Below are 22,520 nucleotides of genomic sequence, written 5' to 3'. Positions count from 1 at the left end.
TAGCCACGTGTTAACTTCCCTAATTTTCTCAACCCTATGCCAATTGGCACGTGGCTCGGGTAGTAATCCAGAGATTATAACCCTGTAGGACCTGTTCTTTAATTTAGTCCCTAGTGTTTGATAATCCCCAAACAGGTCCTCTTTCCTAGTCTTACCTATGTTGTTAGTCCCAACGTGGACCACAACAACTGGATCCTCCCCCTCCCTCTCCAAAATCCTTTCAAGCCGATCAGAGATGTCCCTCACCCTGGCACCGGGCAGGCAACACACCATGCGGGACTCTCGATCTGGCTTACAAAGGATGCCATCAATCCCCCTAATTATAGAATCCCCTACAACTACCACTTGCCTTTTTGCTCCCCCCTCTTGAATGGCTTCCTGTACCACGGTGCAGTGGTCGGTCAACACATCCTCCCTACAGCCCTCTTCCTCATCCACACAGGGAGCAAGTACTTCATACCTGTTGGACAAGGTCAAGGGCTGAGGCTCCTCAGCTCCTAAACTCAGGATCCCCCTACCTGCCTCCCTTGCAGTCACACCACTCTGTTCCTGACCACTGTCCGAATTAACAGTACTTATTCTACCAGGTGTGACTGCCTCCTGAAACAAAGCATCCAGGTAATTTTCCCCCTCCCTGATGTGCCGCAGTGTGTGCAGCTCGGTCTCCAGCTCATCAATTCTGAGCCGAAGTTCCTCGAGCAGCCAACACTTGCTGCAGATGTGGTCACTGACGGTCTCAATGGGATCCACCAGTTCCATCATCATACAGCAACAGCTCATCACCTGTCCAGCCATATTCAATTGGTTAATTAATTTAAATAATAATTAAAAATATTTTTTTTTATATAACCTCAAGGATAAACCCGAACACCAACAAAAACACAGCCCTCTCTCGCCACTCACCCGAACTCAGTCACTCACCTAAACTCAGATGCACTCTGTTCCAATCAGCACTCCGTGTCTAAAGGCACCCCTGCCACACCTTTTGTGCACTCTCCCAGCATTGTAATCCCCACTCCCAGCACATCTAAGATATGTGCTAAAAATTTCAACATTTCCAATTGTTGGGTATGCATTGCAACCCCTACTAACTCAGGAGAGGGTATTCCCTTCTTAACTACCCCCTTTAATGCTTCAGCAACAGCAAAATGGTACACCTATCAAAGTGTCCCTCGCTCTGTAGTGGTCCGTTCTGGAGCATATTCACGTGAAAAAGGAAGGTTCAAGATTTATTTAAAGAAATTTATGAACATATGGAAATCTGCAGGCTATCCACTAAACACCTTTTCAGGATGGCACCAACTTAAATATAACCCAAACAAAATTCCTCAATATATTAGCCTCCAAACTAATATTAAACAAAAAGGATCAATATGTCTCATTAGTAATCACTCTAAAGGGATGAAAATGGGCAATAGTGTTTGTACTAATTATTTGGATGTTAACACAGCTTATAAATGTACCCAAAATTTATTACAAAGAACTGAACGGTCCTCAACAATAACAGGCATACACATCATCACAAATAATAAAACATTCTCAGATCATTGGTACTGAGAAGATATTTACTTATACTCTGCTTATAATGGGACTTATTTTATTTGTAATGACAAAGCATATTCCTGGCTCCCTGGTTAGGATCTTGCTATTTAGGATACATAGTACCTACCATCCGTCATCTTCCTCATCTCCCTTATGTTTCAGATCCAACCATTCGAAGAAATAAACGTGCCATAACATTACGAGATGCAATTTATGCTAGAGTTATTCCTTTCTATTGAGAAGTAAGGGTGGCCAATGAATTGAATAAAATAACAACCATCATACAAAACATAGCCGATTAAACCGCCACTGCCCTCGATAAAATCTCTGATGAAATTAACATAGATTAACATAGAATTTACAGTGCAGAAGGAGGCCATTTGGCACATCGAGACTGCACCAGCTCTTGGAAAGAGCACCCTACCCAAGGTCAACACCTCCACCTGATCCCCATAACCCAGTAACCCCACCCAACACTAAGGGCAATTTTGGACACTAAGGGCAATTTATCATGGCTAATCCACCTAACCTGCACATCTTTGGACTGTGGGAGGAAACCGGAGCACCCGGAGGAAACCCACGCACACACGGGGAGGATGTGCAGACTCCGCACAGACAGTGACCCAAGCCGGAATCGAACTTGGGACCCTGAAGCTGTGAAGCAATTGTGCTATCCACAATGCTACCGTGCTGCAATGTGAGCAATTCGAACCATGGCATTACAAAATTGAATGGCATTTGACTATGTGCAAGCCAAAAAAGGTGGCACCTGTGCCCTGATTAGTGCAGAGTGTTGCACTTTCAATACAGATAACTCACAGGAATTTAAAGATCTGGCATCACATATCCAAAAGGAAATCAAGAAACATGATCCACCCCCCGATACCTCTATCTGGGATAAACTTTGCAGGTGGTTGGGACACACTGGAATGTCCACAGTAAGAATAATCTTTTTCTCCTGTGTAGCAGGATTCACCATTTACATAACATACCAGTGTATTGTGTGCATTAAACAACTATTCACTAAACGCAAAGGCCCAACAGTCAGAATGATTCACACTGACCCCCCACTGCGCCACCATTAAATGAAATCGAAATGCAATATTATTGTTGAAATGTTACTGATCAATCAATTATTTGACTGTATTGTTAACATATTGCGAATAGATTAGTACTGAATCAGTAGAATCAAATTTGATTAATTAATTAATTGCTATTTTATAAGAATGATTCTTTAAGAATTATAATAATTTTTGCTGAAATGCTTGTCATGCAATGCTTGCCCACTCTATTGTTTAAAACTGCAATGACAATATGAATGAGTTCTTCTTCCCGCTTTTACCTATCCTATCGTATTTATTATATCGTTGATCTTATTGTGATATATCTCACTTGATCTTTCGATTTATCAAAAGGGCGGACTGATAGTATTCTAATATTTCTTGATAGATCTGATAGGTAAAAGAAGACTATTTAGTGTAAATATTAAGATCCAGTTTTAATACCCATTTTAAAATGCGGATTTCAGCACTCATAACCTCAGGTCATGATAAAACACATAGATTCAACTAATCTAGTCACTAAAAGCCTGACATATGCATGAACTAATTGGATATAAAAACAACATTTTCACTCAGCAAGATGAAAAAGCTATTGTTCTAATAAACATATTTTCAAAGACAGTTTGACATTAAGAAATGAGCTGCACCAGTAATCAGATCAAGGATGAAGTAGGCACCATAGCAACATGCAGGCACCATTGTTCATAATGTGGATAAAGCAAAGTCAGCAGAAAACCAGTCTTGATAATAGCACAGAATCGCATTCCATAGCATACACAAATATTCAAACATGAAACATTCAGAACTTATGTTGCACATTAAGGATTGACAGCTAACCATCGAATCAAATGTATTTGATTCTAACCCAAACCAATTAGGACGACATAGAGGTGTAGATAGATGGCTCAAGACTGATAAGATTTCCTTTAAACATGATGGTCCGTATGGCCATCTTTATTCCGGGATCATCCTATACTTTGATCTAACTATTTGCTATCTCTATTTTTCATATTTTCACTTTTCCACTCTAACTCTTGAAGTAAATGCAAGCTGTTTTGCCGTAAGCAAGAAACTATTTCTGTATTATTTTGAAAGTTAAATTGTTTATAAGTTACTTCTCTTTAAGTCCTTTGCTAGCCGGACTTTATTGAGAATAGATTTAGGTTTTTCCTAGTTGTAATCAAATAGAGGCAATAAAGATTCTTGTTTGCATCCGAGAAGTTTAACTAAAATTTCTACTGAGTTTTAATGTCGCAAGACTTCACTGTAGATGGTAGATCTCTTCACCGACTTAATCTTTTGGACACTATGAGGTAATTTAGCATAGCCAATCCGCCTAACCTGCACATCTTTGGACTGTGGGAGGAAACTGGAGCACCCGGAGGAAACCAACGCAGACACAGGGAGAACATGCAAACTCCACACAAACAGTCACCCGAGGCCGGAATTGAACCCAGGACTCTGGAGCTGTGACGCAGCAGTGCTAACCATTGTGCCACCGTGTCGGCTTGTTACTGATGTATTTCTCATGTATTTCTCAAGACGGTGGGAAACATCATCAAGTTCATCACTGCTGAGGACAGCCAGGCTGAGAGAGCAAGAGGTTTTGCGGCCATCACTGGCTAGCAAGGCACCTGCGGGACAACCAGGGGATTTGTCTACTGAAAAGACTTTTACTCTCTTTACGTGCAAATTGTGTGCGACCACGTCCTGAGGATCATGCAGGATGGTGCGCGATATCCTGGGAGCCGCAATGATGCTTACATCCTCATGCACTCCCAGGAGACACAGCTTTTTACACCACCTGTGCAACCGGATGGCTGGATACTTGGAGACCAGGGCTATTCATTATTAGAGTGGCTCCTGAGACCTGTCAGGCATCCACATTCTGATAAAGAGGAATGACACAATGTGAGTGGTGCTTCTCACCAAGGGGACTATTGAGAAGACCATTGACCTTCTGAAAATGAAATTCCGATGCCTGGACCAATCTGCTGATGTCCCACATTCTGTGCCAGCTCGAGTCTCCCTGACCATTGTTGTTTGCTGCACACTGTGCAACGTGACTCTGCAGATCTGCAGAGGGTGGTGTAAGAACTGACAGATGAGGACACTGTAGACTGGCAAGCATCCTCAGATGAGCAACATCAGGATCCAAACCAGTGCACCACATCACATGAGAGTCAGCAGAGTTGGTGCTCGGGAGACATTGGGAACCTGGTAATGATGAGATTCACTTAAAGATCTGCAGGGTTATTCCCACCAACAATAACAAAGCACCATCTTCCACCTGTCAACCATGATTTCCAAAACACTGACAGCATGTCAAAGGCCAGCATCATCATGTCCCTCTTTGACAAGGTCTCTGAGGTCGATTGCAACTGGCCATGGGCTTGCTGCCATTATCACTATCATGTAGCCTCAACACCCCTCACAAAGATGATACTATCCTCACAAGTAACAATCAATTAATAAATTATGATCACTCAGCTGAACACAATGAACAAGCATCTTTGTTGACCCATGTACATCTGAAGTGATTCTTCATTTGTTTACTCTCGCTGTGCCATGTTGCTTTCCCTTCGCTACCAGCTGTGCCGGAGGCCTGCTGCTTAATTCATGCCCCATTGGTTTGGATGACCCTGACTGCTTCCTCTGGTCATCCCAGGCCATGGAGGCTCCAACATTTTGAGAGAGTCCAGTTGCCGAACCCGCCTTTGTCACCATGCCACTCTTGGATGCTGGTGTAACTGGCAGAGGGGCGGAAGAATGGCTTTCACCTTCAGGAGCTATCTAAGCATGGTCCCTGGGTGCAGACGGCTGCTGCTATCCACTGTTGTGAGGTCTAACTAGCCCTCCCTGCTTACTTGTGAGGGGCGAGGATTCCAGGTACCTCGTCCTCGACCGTTTCCTAGTTCAGTTCATGATATTGCTGCAAATGAATTGAAAGAAGTTGAGTGTTTTAATAAAAATCATCCACAAGCTCTCCAATCTGAACAGAGTGATGATCACTGCTCAGTGTTGGCCTTATCTGACCAAAGTATCAAATTCAGAAGAGTTGAAAATAAAAATGAGAGATACTGCAATTGCGGAGCACATCAGTGGACACTTGAACGAGAAAGGTAGGTCACTATTTGGAATGGGCCATTTCATTCAAACTCAGCAGAACCGCTTCAATTACCTTGGCTTTCAAAATGCACCGATAGAATGTTTGCTTCTGAAAGTGATTGAAGGTTAGAGGGATAAACATAGGGTGATCAAATATTCCATGGAACATTCTGATTGCAGGCCTGTTGAGACTGTGGAAATGTCATTGTTGACTAATACATATTAGAATATCTGGCTGATACCATGGAGATTTTACTTGATTGCCTTTAGGTGAGTGTCAAAGAGAATTCTCAGAGTTTACTCTTCTGGAAAGGTTTACTTATGGTTATTTGCTTCCCTCAGGAGATTAAATGTCTTAGTGAGAAGCCAGGAGAATGTAAATTCCACGCAGTGGGCTGAATAATCTTTCTCTGTTACACATTTCTGGCGCTGCTGAAACAACTCAGAAGCCAGAAGAATAAATTGTTTCTCACAGATGTAGAATCATGTAATGCACAAGGAGGCCATTCTGCCCATTTTGCCTGTGTCAGCCCGTCGAAAGAGCTTGTCCAATTAGCCTACTCAGCTTTTTACCCATAGCCCTGTAAATTCCTCCTTCCGAATATACAACCAATTCTCTTTTCAAAGTTATGACTACTTTGTATGCTTCCACCACCCGCTGAATTCTAGATAACAATTCATGGTAAAAGTAGGTTCTTCTTATCTCACTCTGGATTTATTGTTAATTATCTGAAATCTGTGCCCTCTGGTTACCAGCCCCCTTGTCAATGACAACAGTTTCTCCATATTTACTGCACCAAAAACCCACATAATCTTGTAGATCTCCATAAAATCATCTCTGGCTTGTCCAGTCTCTCCACATAGTTGAAACCCCACTCTCCTGGTACTACTCCAGCATTTGCACTTCCCATGCTTTTGGATTATTCCTGTCAAAGTGGACAAGATCACATTTTCCAAAATTATACTCCATCTTCAACATTTCTGCTCATTCACTTAACATAACTAAATCCATTTGTAGACTTTTTTGTGTCCTCTTCCCCTGCTTATCTTTGTGCCATCAGCATATTTGGCCATCATGCATTCTGTGCCTTCATCCAAGTCATTGATATAGATTGTAAATAGTTGAGGCCCCAGCAGATCCCTGTGGCATTCCACTAATAATAGCTTCCAACCCCAAAATAACCTATTTATTCCTACTCTTTGCTTTCTGTTAGCTACACCATGAGCTCTTATTCTGTGTTGTAACCTTTGATGTGGCTCCTGATGAAATGCTGTTTTGAAATCCAATTTGACCACATCCACAGGATCCCCTTGAACCATATTGCTTTTACTTCCTCAAAGAACTTTAATATATTAATCAAATACAATTTCCCTTTTCAAAAAACATATTGACTCCTTAATAATAGGTTGTAGCATTTTCCCTGTGACAGATGCTCGGTTAACTGGCCTGTAGTTTTGTGCTTTCTGTCTTCCTTCCTTTCTTGAATGGAAGAGTTACATTTGCTATTTTCAAATCTGAAGGAGCCAGAGTCTATGTAATTTTGGAAAATGAGAACTAATGCATCCTCTATCTCAACAGTAATTTATTTTCTGACCATAGCATGTAGGCCCCAAGTCCTGGAAACTTGTCGGCCTTTATTTCTAATAGTTTTCTCAGTACCTTTTGTGATAGAATCATAGAATTATAGAATTTACAGTGCAGAAGAAGACCATTCGGCCCTTGGAGTCTGCACGGCCCTTGGAAAGAGCACCCCATTTAAGCCCACACCTCCAATCTATCCCTGTAACCCGGTAACCCCAGCCAACCTATTTGGACATGAAGGGCAATTTAGCATGCCCAATCCACCTAACCTGCACATCTTTGGAGTGTGGGAGGAAACCGGAGCACCCGGAGGAAACCCACGCAGACACGGGGAGAATGTGCAGACTCCACATGGACAGTGACCCAAGCCGGGAACCGAACCTGGGACCCTGGACCCTGTGAAGCAACTGTGTTAACCACTGTGCTACCGTGCTGCCCACAAATGATGAATGTAGGTATTTTTATATAGATTGTATTATATATATATATATCTGTTGCAGTAATGTTTCAAATAATTCTGGTTTAACATACAGGCAGATGATGTGTCTGCAAAACATGTAATTGAAATGGTGTACAAGTAAGATAATCATTGGTTCCAACATTCACTTGTTTACCTACATAGGGCTAATGGCATTTTCTTTAGAAAGAAGGTTCCCTGGAGGTATAGATAATTCAAGGGATTGTGTTTCGAATTAGGTAAGCATGGCCATGGGATCTGAGTGGGATAGAGGTGATGCAATTAATGGGAGAAGCCAGGTCTGTAGTAGGTAGTTTAGTTTTAGTCTGCCAAAGACGGAAAGACTTGCAGGTTGTGCCAAGAAAGAGTCTCTCTTCTTTGCTGAAAGCAACTCTCCACACAGAGGACAGCCAGTATCTCTGTGTCTGCTAACTTTATTTACAAGTGACTTTTGATCTGTAAAGGGCTTTACTTAATTGGAGATTGAGACGGTATAAGTTAGAAGTGTTTCATTACAAGCTATTTTCTGTGTAAAGCTGGGGCCTCAACTATTTACAATCTATATCAATGACTTGGATGAAGGCATTTTAATAATAATAATCTTTATTGTCACAAGTAGGCTTACATTAACACTACAATGAAGTTACTGTGAAAAGCCCCTAGTTGCCACATTCCAGCACCTGTTCGGGTACACAGAGGGAGAATTCAGAATGTCCAATTCATCTAACAGCACGTCTTTTGGGATGTGTGGTCCTGTGTTAAGAATAGAGTTTGTTTTAATATAAAAGACCCCTATTTATCCTTGGAATTACTCCTTTCCTCCCAGTTTACAAATTGCTAAATTGTTGGTGTTTCTCATCCAGTTTCCAATACCGTAACACGTTTCCTGGTCATTATAACGGTTTTAAGTTCCTCCCTCCTTTTTACCTCTGTTATTTGTGTCTTCTACAGTGAAGACAGACACAAAGTATCTGTTCAATGCTTCTGCCATGTCCTTATTTCCCATTATTAATACCCTGTTCTTACTCGCTAGAGGACCTATGCTCACTTCAGGTATCCCTTACCTTTTAAAAAATATTTAGAAACTCTGACTATCTATTTTTATATTTCTAGCTAGCTGCCTCTCATGCTCTAATTCTCCCTCCTTACTATATTTTTGATTATTGAAGTTTGGTCATTTGGGTTTTGAATTCTGTCCAATCTTCTGACCTATCGCTAATTGTCTCAGAATTGAACGCTTTTTCTTTCAATTTCATATTATCTTTAACTTTCTTAGTTAGCCATATTCTTCCCATAGGATATTTCATTCTCACCGAAATTATCTTTGTTTAGTGTTATGAAATATCTCCTTAAATGTCTGCCACTATCCTACCCTTTAAACTTAGTTTTCCAGTTCACTTTAGCCACCTCTGTCTTCATACCTTGTAATTGCTGCCATGATGACGTGATGTGACGTGCACATGTGTGGCATTAATCTTTAGTTTCGTTGGCTGATCAAAGATATATTACTGTTTTAGAAAGATTTTTGAAAACCAAGCAAAGACTCTGATTTAAGATGGCTGCCGCAAGTTATTTAGTAATACAAATTGACCAATTTCTGGAAGCTCACAATATGAATTGCAATTACATGTCCAGCCCATCTCCTATGGAATTTCACACCTGCTGATGTCAAGAAGTATGTAAAAGGATGAACAGAAACTGTACTGGAGGTCACCTTGTGCATTTCTACGCCTAAGCTACTAAAAACAGGAGCCTGGAAGAATTCTGTCAAGCCAGCAGTAACACCTTCTCTCAGGTTCTGTTACAGTTTGAAGTCTATCACAGAGATAGAGAATTTTCCAAACAAAAGAAACGTCAGGTACAAAAAGAATCGAGTTTTGGAAATTAAGGATTACGTATTAACAAAAGAGATTATCTTCAGAAATTGCAGTTTATATCAATGGCAACCCCACTGGAATGTTAAGCTCACAAACATTCTGGCTCAGCCATGGGAACCAACAAAGGACTCATAAAAGGTGAACTCTCTATTTTTTGTCTTTGATCAATTTGCCCAAAAGTAACCTCCTACAGTATATGCTTTGTGTATGTGTGTGTGTTGCGACTGTGGGAACATGGGTTTACCTTTTTAAATATCTTTGTCTTTATCTTTTTTGCTCAATAAAGCAAACTCCTTTGTGTTTTAAATTAAAGAAAGCCTGTCAGACTGTTTTTCTTTTTGCAATAGCATATAAGTGGCTAAACACAGACATTGAAGTAAGACCTTTATCCTTTGAAACTACATCAAACCCTGTTACAGTCAAGCAAGGAGTGTGAAAGAAAGGGCAGGTCCTGACACGTATCCTCACCAGTTGTAACATTGCCTTGATATAAGTTCAAAACACTAGCCTTAGACCCACATTTCTCAATCTTATAGTGAATGAGAAATTCAATCAGGTTACAATCACGGCTACCTAAAGGTTCCTTTACTGTGGGGTCTTGAATTAATCCTTGCACATCACCAGGTCTCAAATAGACTACTCTATGGTTGGCTCAAGAATATGCTGCTATATGTAAGAAAAGCACTGTTCTTGTACTTCCTTCTAGCAGTACAGTGTGGTGGTGTGCTACACAGCACTCAGGGAGTCCAGATTGCTGTGGTAACATGCAGTTTTGCACGCATGTTGTAGTTGGAGCGATAGATAGTGATGGTTGAGGCTCCAATGTTCCTTTTATCACATGGCTGACCAGGAATCTCTGCTGCTCTTACCCCCTGTTATTGGTGCGTGATGGAAGAATTTCACTTGGTTACTAAACTGGAGGGAGACAAATCATTAGACGTAACCACTTGGACAAGGGGAGGCACGGTGGCACAGTGGTTAAGGAACAGGACCCAGAGTGGATACCATTTTCGCTTTCTCTCTCCATCCAATGTTTCTCAACTTTGTCTGCTGATTGTGACTACTCCAGGTGCCGCAGGCAGAGTTCATGAAAGAAGTCAACCCAGCTTTATTGTTTCCAGAAAAACAGATACATCGTCCATCTGTATCTGTAAATTGCCTCATAGCCGGACCACTGAGTGAAAGCAGCAGGACCACCAAATAAAGCCAGAAGCCAGCAAAGTCACCAGCTTCACGAGCCCTAAACCCCTTTAATTTGACTTTACTCTAACTTAATCTATCCTTCCCCACACAGTAATCTATTAATACAAACTTTGAGTGTGTGTATGCAAAAATCAGAGAAAACGTTCTTCTTTTATTTAGACCTGGTTAAGCACAATAAAAGCTATCCTTTTTTCTTTGTTAAAACTCAAGAAAACCTGTAAACAGCTAAGCATTAATTTAATTGTCAAATATATCGCTTCAACAAAAAAAAAATGTGCTTGGCCGAATGAGGAGATGGAGAAGAGAGGAGCCAATCAACCCCTCCTCTCCTGATTGAAACACATGTCATCAAGGCACATACCTGGTCATCAGATCCTCGGGTGGGACTTGAAATCAGACCTTCAGCCTCAGAGGCAGAGTTAGTTACTATGTCACAAAGTCTCCTCCAGCAGCAGATGAATGGGAGCACCACCATATGCAAGTGAAGTTCCCTTCCAAAACACGCACTATCCCGATGTGGAAATATATCGCTGTTCCTTCACCTGTCACCCGGTCAAAATCCTGGAGCTCCTTCCCTAACAGCACTGTGGGTATACTTACACCACAAGAATTGCACTGGTTCAAGAAGGAAACACCACCTTCTCAAGGGCAATTAAGGATGGGCAACAAATGTTGGACATGCTAACAATGCTCACATCCTATTTGTCAAATTTTTTAAATTCTGAAATAGAAAAGTTAGGTTAATGTTTGAACCTTGAGCCTTGTTCGTACTTGGTCCACCAAAACTTTAACATATCCTTCTCTGGCTAGATGCTGACTTACCCAATGTGTGCTTATGTCTCGTCTGTTTATTTGACTTTAGGTTTCCAACATCATCACTTCTTTTTTAATCTCAAATAAAAATTCAACAAAGTTTTATTTTGCTTCAGCAATTTACTTTCTTCAGAAAGAAAATCCATTCTATTTGCAGTATGTTCGAGAGTTCCCATCACCTACTTAATGCCTGTTCATGCTTTATAAATTTTGCACCTTTCCAGTGCTAAAATGCTGTTGCTTGGGTTGCTTTTGCATTTATTTTTATTGCAAACGTAATGAAATGGCTTCGGAACTTGAAAATATAATGATCAGTGCCTCCTGGGCCTGAGTCCTACAATACTCGCTACAAAAAATGACTAACTTGTGCTCTGTATCATGTCCTGTTCGTTAGTGACAGCTGGTGTGAAGGTCACCATGCTTGAATTGCATTCATTCGAACCTCTGTTGACAGTGTGTAAACTGCTGCCTCTTATGCATCTTATCCTTCAGGGACTTAATGATTAACTGGTCATGGAATAAGAATAATGTACTTCAGGAACACAGCTCGCATAATATATTATTCCAGTTGTGCTAAATGAAGCGATCACTTAACCTTCTCTGTTCTGCCGCGATGCAGGTATCGTAATTAAATTAATCTTACTGAAATCAGGTTAACCTAAAAAATGCTGAATCTTAAAACCTATTCACTGGGTTGCACAAAATTATTGACCAGATTTTAGTGTCCCAAGAGCAAACTGTACTGTTGAAAATGTTTCAGTGTTTCCTTGCGCTGGTGCATCAGATGGTCATAATAATGAAGGTTAATAATTTGATCGTTCGCGTTTTAAGGACATAGCAGAGGGACAGAATAACTAAGATTTGCTGAAAAGGTAAAAGTAAGAAGAATAATGGCTCCGGTTTGATAATAAGCCCTCATGCTATTCATCATGTTACACCGGAGAGGCTCATCAGCACCAGGTAATTTGGAACTTAAACTGCTTCATCAGCATGTCTTTATTGGTCCCTCGTGCCACATACCCTGCTACACCTCAAAATATCATCTTTTATTCCATCATCGATTAAATCAAAGCACTTGCAATTACTTACATAAAGTAACACTACACTCTAAGGAGTCATTCCTGAGGATTCTGGGTAGATGCCAGGGGATGTTTCCACCTGTTGGGGGGGGATTATAACTGGGAGGCACAGTTGAAGAATAGAAGAATAAGACGGAGAGGAGGACAATCTTTAATCTCAGAGGGTCGCCACTCTGTGGAAGTTTCTTCCCCAGAAAGCAGGGAAGGCCGGCCCATTGACTTCATTCAAGGCGGAGTTCGACAGATTTTTGTCAGGCAAGGGGGTTACGGAGGAGGCAAGACAGGAAAAGTGGAGTTGAAACCACCAGATCAGCCATGATCTTATTGAATGGCGGAACAGGATCGAAGGGCCAAATAGCCCACTCCTGCTCCTAAGTCCTATGTCCCTGTTACATTTCAGAACCCGTCTCCTCTGCTACTAACTGTTCATCCTGACTTTTCCACTGTTTCGCTCCCAAATTTGACCTACCAATTTCATAGAATCAGTGACCTTGGTGGCATAGAACAAAACCATGTGACCAATTGTGTGTGCAGCAGCTCACTGAGTTATATCTGCTTAATCACATTCCCTTGCTCTTCATATCCTTTTACACTTTTTGTTTTGAAATACGTTTCTCCTTTTACCGCTGTTATAGATTCTGCTTCTACCATTCTTTCTGATAGGGGATTCACCTGTCCAAACAAGGCTCTGCATTGAAAGAAGCTCCTAAACTAAACCTTTGTTCTTTTAGTGATGAATGTATCATCTCCAATTACTGACTCACTAACCAATGGAAATAGTTTCTCTTGATTTGTCCTTGTGAAAACTCCTAATTTTAAGTACATAGAAACGTGATGAGTAGAAAGAGGTGAATCAGCTCTTCAAGCTTGCTGCACCATTCAGTTAGGTCTTGGCTGACCTGCATCTGAACTCCAATTTCATGCTTTTACTCCATATTGCTTGATACCCTTACTTAAGAAATCTTTGCATTGTTACCTGGTCACCTTTTGATGATTTGTGTATGTGGACTCCCAAAGCTTTGCTCCTCTACAGACCATAGTTTCTCACCATTTAGAAAAAAACTCTTGATTTACCTTTCTTGGTCCAATATGGATGACTTCATACCTCCGCACAAGTGTGGGAGTCTTCCCGCGGCATGTTTCGCAGCGGTGGAGGCGGCCTGACCATGGCCAATGGCGGGAACCTCCAGTCTTGAAGTTGTCAACGGGGCTTCCTGTTGTTCATACACTCTGCTGCCTGGGAAGCCACAGCGGGGCGTCGCCACCGGTGGGACCGGGAGATCAGGACTGGCTGGAAAATCCTACCCATTATATTCGATTTGCTGCAGTTCATCCCACTTCCTGTTCTCATTTGCACTCCTTATTGTCCCAGTTAACGTACCAATGATTCGTCTCAGTTCAACATTATCTCTTTACATTTGTATTTGAAGCCTCTGTCCACAAAATCTCGGCTCTCAAATGATTTATTTTTACAGCTTTATCAACTTCCGATTTCAAGGATTTATTTATTGAATTTGCTGCATCTTTACACTACGTAACTTTCATCATTTAGTGACCATAATGGGTAAAATTTAATATGGACGATGCCACAAAAACATAGACTCCATATAATCCTTACAGTGCAGAATGAGGCCATTTGGCCCACCGGGTCTGCACTGACTGTCTGAAAGAGCACCCAACAATGCCCACAACCCCACCCTTTCCCTATAACCCCACCTAACCTGCACATCATTGGACACTAGTGGATAATTTTAGCACGACCAATCCACCTAATCTGCACATCTTTAACAGTGATGTACACCCCATCTGATGATCAAGTTAAGCTTGAGCACGCATGGCACATAACTGGGCTGAGAATGGACCAGAAAATATGGTTTATCACCACAAAGAATACTGTTTCTTCCTCTATAGGTAATTCCTCCACTACCTCCAGAATCATCTGGGATGATCAAGACAAGGCCACTGCCTTTAATTTCCCAATCTTGCTTCCTCCATCCTCACCTTTAAGTCAATTGTGAAGAACTCAGGGTGTTCATTGCCATGGAGAAGGTGTTACAATATTAATGTCAATGAATTAGTAATCTATAGGCCTGGCCTAATACTCGGGAGGGTGTGGTTTCAAATCCCACCATAGCAGCTGGTGGAATTTAAATTGAATTAATAAATCTGGAATTAAAAGCTGATCTAAGGGTGACCATTGTTGATTGTCAGATGAACACACTTGCTTCAGTACTGTCAGTTAGGGGAATAAATATGCCACCCTTACCCGGTCTGGCCTATGCGTGGCTCCGGACTCACAGTATTGTGGTTGACTTTTAAATGACCCAGCAAGCCACTCAGTTGTATCAAACCGCTACAAGGTCTAAAAGGGATCAACCACCAACATTGACCGAGGCACCTGAAACAGCCATGTAAAGTCCCCCCATCTGGGAGCTGGTATCAAAATTGGGAGATCTGTCCTACAGCTTGATCAAGCAACATCCTGGCATAGTCACACTCATCGAATCATATCTTATAGATGATGGCCAGGATTCTCCAATCTCATCCATGGTGGGACCCGTTGTGAGCGAGAGCGGACAATCTGGCATTACCGCCAATACTCCATGAACTTTCAGTGGCACCTGGCCAAGGACCGCCCGCAGCCTATTCTCTATCTTCAGACAAATAATGGAAGCGGTCGTCGACAGTGCTATCAAGCGACATTTGCTCAGCAATAACCTGCCTAACTGTCATGTGAGAGTCCCTTTAAGAAAAGTGTGTTTTATCAAATGGCTGCAGTGATGTCATTGTGTGGGTGGAGCTGGAATGTGATTCTGTCTTTTACTTTCGTTTTGAGCTGGGAGCTGTAGTGTGTCTTAGTTTTGTTTTTAGTTGAAAGCTGTATTCAGACTACAAAGATGTTGGAGTCTCTCTCTCGCTCTGTATGTTAAAAAGGTGTTCAGATTACTTCATAATTTAAAAGTGATACCTGCTTTCTGTAGATATTTCAAACCTGCTGGGCGTCATTCTCCGCCGGCGGGAGTCTCCATTCTGCCGGCGCCCGGGGGTTTCCCGACGGCGTGGGGGTGCCCCACAATGGGAAACCCCATTGACCGGCCGGTGTTACGGAGACTCCCGCCGGCCGGTCGGCGCAGAAATGTGGCGGGGCGGGTAGGAGAATTTCGCCCGCTGTCTTTGTTAAAAGGGGTCTTTTTGACTTATGGATGTTGTTAGGAAAGTTATTAAGGGTTGTATCTGTGAGGATTATCAGTGTTGGTAGTTGATAAATTGTTTACTGTGTGTTTATAAAGTGTTAACTGAATTCATAGAATAAATATTGTTTTGTTTTAAAAATACTTAAGGTCTCTGTTGCATAATACCTGGAGAGTGGACCCTTGTGCTCGCCATAACCAAAATCTATTAAAAGTTGTAGGTCAGGTGAACTCCATGATATACTTTGGTGTTCTCTAAACCCTGGCCCATAATACTACTGTCGCTCAGTTTGGGTCCTGCCAAGGCCACTCAGCTCCTGGCCTCATTACAGCCTTGGTCCGAACATGGACAAAAGAGCTGAACTCCAGAGGTGAGGTGATAGTGACTCCCCTTGACTCAAGGCACTGAGTGACTTAGTGCAGCATCAAAGAGCCCACCAAAATTGAAATAATTGAGAATCTGGGAGGAAACTCTTCACTACTTGGAGTTATACCCAGCTCAAAGGAAGATGGCTGTGGTTGTTGGAGGTCAATCATCTCACTCCAAGGACATCACTGCTGGAGTTCCTCGAAGTAGTGTTCGATGCCCAACCATCTTCAGCTGGTCTGTAATGACCTCCTCCCCATCAGAAGGCCGAAGTGGATATGTTAATTGTGCAATTGTTCAGTATCATATGCGGCAGGACCTGGACAATGTTCAAGCTTGGGCTGATAAGTGGCAAATGCCAGTCGTGCCACACAAGTGCCATCTCCAACAAGATAGAATCTCCCCGTGACATTCAGTGGCATTATCATCACTATCCTGGTGTTAACATTGACCAGAAACTGAACTGGGCTAGCCGTATAAATACTGTGGATACAAGAGCAGGTCAGAAGCTGGGAATTCTGTAGTGAGTAACTCACCTCCTGACTCCCTAAAGCCTGTCCACCATCTACAAGACACAAGTCAGGAGTGTAACGGAATTCTCTCCACTTGCCTGGATGAGTACAGATCCGACAACACTCAAGAAGCTCAACACCATCCAGGGACTTGATTGGCACCCCATCCATCCCGGAACGGTTAATGGACAGGGTAAGAATGAATGAATCATTTTTAGGTTTGACAGGCTGTAAGAAGCTGGGTACTGCAAGGAGCAGTGTTTCAACCTCAGCTGTTTACAATCTATATCGATGACTTTGATGAGGAGAATAAGTTTGCTGCTGATAGAATGTTAGGTTGGGAGGCCAACAGTGAGGAGCATGCATGGAGGAATTAGATATCCAAATGAGTGGGTAAGAATGTGGCAGATAGGATATAGTGTGGGGAAGTGTGATGTCACCCACTATGGTATAGTAAAATAGAGAAGCAGAATATTTTTACATTGTGAGAGATTGGGAAACATTGGTATTCAGAGAGATCTGGACATCCTTGTACAAATATCACAGCAAGTAAACATGCAAGTACAGCAATGGCTTGCTTGACTCTATTGCAAAGGAATTTTTGTAGATTAGTAATGAAGTCTTGTTGCAATTGTATCAGGCCTTGGCAAGAGCATCTGGAGTACTGTGTACATTTTTGGTGTATGTACATAAGATTATATATATTTTCCTTAATGTTTTGCTGGACTGATTCCTATGAGGAAATATTTATAGAAGTTACAGTGCAGAAGGAGGCCATTCGGCCCATCGAATCTGCACCAGCCCTTGGAAAGAGCACCCTACCTAAGCCCTACACCTCCACCCATCCCCTTTATCCCCGTAACACAGTAACCCCATCTAACCTTTTGAACACTAAGGGCAATTTAGAATAGCCAATCCACCTAACTTGCACATCTTTGGACTGTGGGAGGAAACCGGAGCACCCAGAGGACACCTAGGCACACAAGGGGAGGACATGCTGACTCCGCACAGACAGTGACCTAAGCTGGGAATCGAATGTGGGACCCTGGAGCTGTGAAGCAACTGTGCTAACCACTATGCTACCGTGCTGTTGAGTAGATTAGGCCTATGTGTGGTGATATGCATCACTGTAAATACACAAGGGGTTAATGTAAATACACCACGACTAAGTAAACACTAGAGGGTGCACCAGAGACGTCATGAAATGCAGACATACAGCTAATCAACACATAAAATGGGACACGACCAATGGGCAGTCAAGACATCCAGAGGTGATACTACCACAAGCGGGCATTACACAACCCATATATAAGGACAGGGCACACATGCTCTGTCTCTTTCCACAGGCGACACTTAGAGAGTAGGACAGGGGCAGAACAGAAGCATCACACCCACCACGTGGCTTAGAGTAGACTGGTTAGTTAGACTGAGTTACTAGAGCAAGATTAGCAGGAGAGTCGAACTCAGAGAACTGTACTAATGGTTCAATAAATCACATTGAACTTACTTCAAAGTCTGGAGTATCTTTTTGTCACAGCTGCATCGAGTTGCAGCCTGTGTTAACCCAGAGTACATAACACAACATGGTACCGGTAGTGCCTGTTGAATCTATGTAGTTCAACTCAGCAAGATCCGTGACTACCAGCAACAGCACCCAGGCAAGATGATCGAGATTCCGGTTCCTCAGCAGCTCAGGTACCACGGCAATCTCAGTGCCAGCTGGCGTGCATTCAAGCAGAGATTTGAGATTTACATAGTAGCATCTGACCTAGATGGCATGGCTGATGCTGAGAAGATAGATCTTCTACTCACCATTGTGGGTGAAAGTGATACAGAAATCTTCAACTCCTTCAAGTGCTCCATAGGGCAGGACAAGAGAGACTTCCAGACAGTCCTGGACAAGTTTGAAAACTACTGCGAGGTGAACACAACAGAAATTGGTAAAACTGGCACCTATACTCACCACGAGGCAAAGGTAGTCTCGCAACAGAAGCAAACGGCAATTTTGATTGGCAGCCATCTTGCGCAATGAGCTGCACATGCGCTGTTCCCGAGAAGACGCGAACCGGCGAAAAAGTGTTTTGCGCATGCGCGAGAAGACGTCACAAGCGTCATGATGTCAGAGGCCCCGGACCACGCACACTTAAAGGGGAAATGTCCGAAAATAGTGAAAAATAAATTTAAATCCAGAAAACACAATTCTTTCACCTGGAACGACAGCACAATGTCTGAACTTCGACCAGTAGCTGAAAGTAACCTCTGCAGACCCCTGCAACAAGCAGTGAGCACTGCCCTAATAGATGATTTAGTCCTTGAAGACTACGACTCAGACGATGATTTCATAATTGGACGTGGCGACCTCAGTACCAAATCCGAACCACAACGAGATGTGTTGTACATTGAAGCATCCGACATAGCCGTGGACGACTTCTTTGGATTTGAGGATCCTCAGCCCAGCATTGACGACATCCCGACCCAAGAGTACAGGATTCTGCTGCGGCCTGATGCCAAGAGATACAGAGCGGTACAAGCCCACAGAGAGCGACCTGATGCCAAGAGAGTTCACGTACCACGAAGAGTCCCCGACTCCACACAGAGAGTGGTCCACGCACCATGAAGAGCCCCCGACTCCGCACAGAAAGCAATGACAGACTTCACAGCGAGACCACTGCACGTCTCCGTTGAGAGCGCACAGATCGACTCCACAGCGAGACCACTGCATGACTCCACACAGGAATGGATTGCGCATGCGCAGATCGCTTTTCCTTCACTGTGCGCTCTTTTCACAACTGCACATGCGCAAGCGCAAAACACGTTTTCGCTGGTTCGCATCTTCTCGGGAACTGCGCATGTGCGGCTCCTTGCGCAAGATGGCTGCCAATCAAAATTGCCGTTTGCTTCTGTTGCAAGCCTACCTTTGTCTCGTGGTGAGTATAGGCGCCAGTTTTACCAATTTCTGTTGTGTTCATCTCGCAGTAGTTTTCAAACTTGTCCAGGACAGTCTGGAAGTCTCTCTTGTCCTGCCCTTTGGAGTACTTGAAGGAGTTGAAGATTTCTGTTGCACTTTCACCCGCAATGGTGAGTAGAAGATCTATCTTCTCAGCATCAGCCATGCCATCTAGGTCGGATGCTGCCATGTAAATCTCAAATCTCTGCTTGGATGCCAGACTCCACAGAGAGAGCAATACAAGCCTCCACAGTGAGCTGGTTGGTAGACTCCATGATGGAAGCTACGCAAGACTCCAGAGCGCAGTCCTTGCATGAACAAGACCATGAAGGGCGAGCAACCTTATCTGAGCAACCAGCAGCAGACGATGCAATTCTGCCATGCTCAAGTGCACAGCAAGATGACTATGACAGTCTACCACGCTCACGTGAACAACAAGAAGACTATGACAGTCTACCCAGATTATTTGAGCCACCAGAAGAAGACTCTGGGAGTCTAACCAGCTCATCTAACCGACAAGAAGACACTGAAGGGCTACCCACTGTATGTGCGACAAGTGACAAAGGCTTCACAATGCCCATACAAGATGTGCAACATCTCAGCGAGACTGACAGATCTCAGCTAGTATGTACAGAGGCACTCGACAATCAAAGTGAGGCTACTAGTGACTCCAGTGACACCACGTTAATTCAAACCTCATCTACTCGAGCCTCTCCACAAGAACCTGAAATGACTCCAGGCGGGGAGCATCAAGAAACCAAAGATGATTCAGGTGAACCAGAAAGGGCTCCAGGCGGGGGCATCGACAAGCCAAAGATGATTCCAGTGAACCGGACAAGACTCCAGACGGGGAGCGCCGAGGAATCAGAGACGGTACGCTCAATGAAACAGCAGATGCCACAAAGGACACTGACACAAGTAACTTTGTGAAGGACTCAAATTCTCCACTCGGTGTGGCCATTGAGCGCAACAAACACAACAACAAAACCTACAAAAACAATAACACAGACAACAACAAGAAGTGTACCAAAGGCACCAACGTCAACAACAAGCACGTCAATGACAACAATGACAACGACAATAGAAAGACGAATGGTACGACACGGTGCAACTCTGCCCATGAAGGACAATGTTACTGCTTAGCTCAGAACAATGGCGAGAGTGCAAACATACCATGGCAGGTCAATGCATCTTACCAATTCATGTTTGCTACACTACGGACAAGCAAACCAGCTTTCAGGAAAGATGTCATCAAGAATTGCTGCCACAGGCCTAAAAAAAAAAGAGTCCACCTCAGACAATGAAGTGATTTGACCATTTGAACACCTCCTGATGACTTCTTGGTTACATAAACACCAGGACACTGATGGCGTTCACAAGGGAATGACAACATCAACATCGACACTTCCATAACAGCATAAGAAAGCCACTCGACTGTGTAAATTCATGAACTTGGACTCATAACTATTATTTGGTATTGTATAATCCTCAATGTCATCATAACTATTCTTTGATCTTCTATGAGGCGAGCTAGAGGGGGGGAAGGGATTGATGCTGGGAGATGTTTTTTTAAGGAAATGTAGGGGGGGTTCTTGGAGGGGGGGAAGGGGTTCGATGCTAATAATGGACAGGGGTGGGTCAGGCTTATGGGGCAGGGCCCGGTGGTATGATGATGGTGGATAAGAAGGGTGGGGGGTGAAAGATCCCCAGTTAGGATAGTCACGTGGAACGTGAGAGGGCTAGGAGGTCCGGTCAAAGGTCAAGGGTGCTTGCGCATCTTAAAAGTTTGAAAGCCGATGTGGCAATGCTGCAGGACACTCACTTGAGGGTGAAGGACCAGGTGAGACTTAAAAAGGGCTGGGTTAGTCAAGTGTTTCACTCTGGATTTGATGGAAGGGCTCGAGGGGTAGCGGTGCTGGTCAGCAAAAGGGTACGCTTCCAGATGGAGATGGTGGTGGCAGATCAGGGCGGTAGATATGTGATTGTGACAGGGGCACTGGAGGGGAGATTAGTGGTGCTGTTAAGTGTATACGGTCCCAATTGGGACAATGTGGGATTCGCGAAGAAGGTGTTTGTGGCCATCCCCGACTTGGACACACACGAACTAATTGTGGGGGGGGACTGGAACTTGGTGCAGGAGCCAAGGTTGGATAGATCACGGCCGCGCTCGCTGGTCCCATCAGGGAAAGGCGCTGGCTGGGCTAATGGTGGAAATGGGAGGGGTGGACCCTTGGAGGTTTCTGCACCCAAGGAATAGGAATACTTATTTTTCTCAGCAGTCCATAAGGTATACTCGTGGATCGACTTCTTTGTGGTGGGGAAGGCTTTGCTGGCTGGGGTTAAGGGGTCGGAATACTCGGCAATTGCAGTGTCAGATCATGCTCCACATTGGGTGGATATGGTACTGGAGAAGGGGATAGCGCAGAGGATAGGGTGGAAACTGGATGTGGGGCTTTTGCGGAACCAAGTGTTCTGTGAGAAAATTGAAAAGGTAATTAAGGAATATGTAGGTTTCAACTGTACGAGTGAGGTGTCGAAGGCAGTTGTCTGGGATGCTCTAAAGGCAGTGGTGAGGGGTGAGGTAATTTTGTTTAAAGCCAGGGTGGACAAAGAGGAGAGGTTGGAGCGGCAGAGGGTAATAGATGCCATGTTGGAGGTAGATAGGAGTTATGCAGAAGATGGGGACCCAGCGAAGCTGGAAAAGAGGAAGGAACTACAGGCGAGCTTCGACCGACTGTCCACCAGGAAGGCGGTGCGCCAACTGAGACGTGCAAGGGGTGC

Source organism: Scyliorhinus torazame, chromosome 11, assembly GCF_047496885.1.
Source record: "Scyliorhinus torazame isolate Kashiwa2021f chromosome 11, sScyTor2.1, whole genome shotgun sequence".
In the NCBI taxonomy this organism is placed as follows: Eukaryota; Metazoa; Chordata; class Chondrichthyes; order Carcharhiniformes; family Scyliorhinidae; genus Scyliorhinus; species Scyliorhinus torazame.
Note: the sequence above shows the minus strand (reverse complement) of the source record.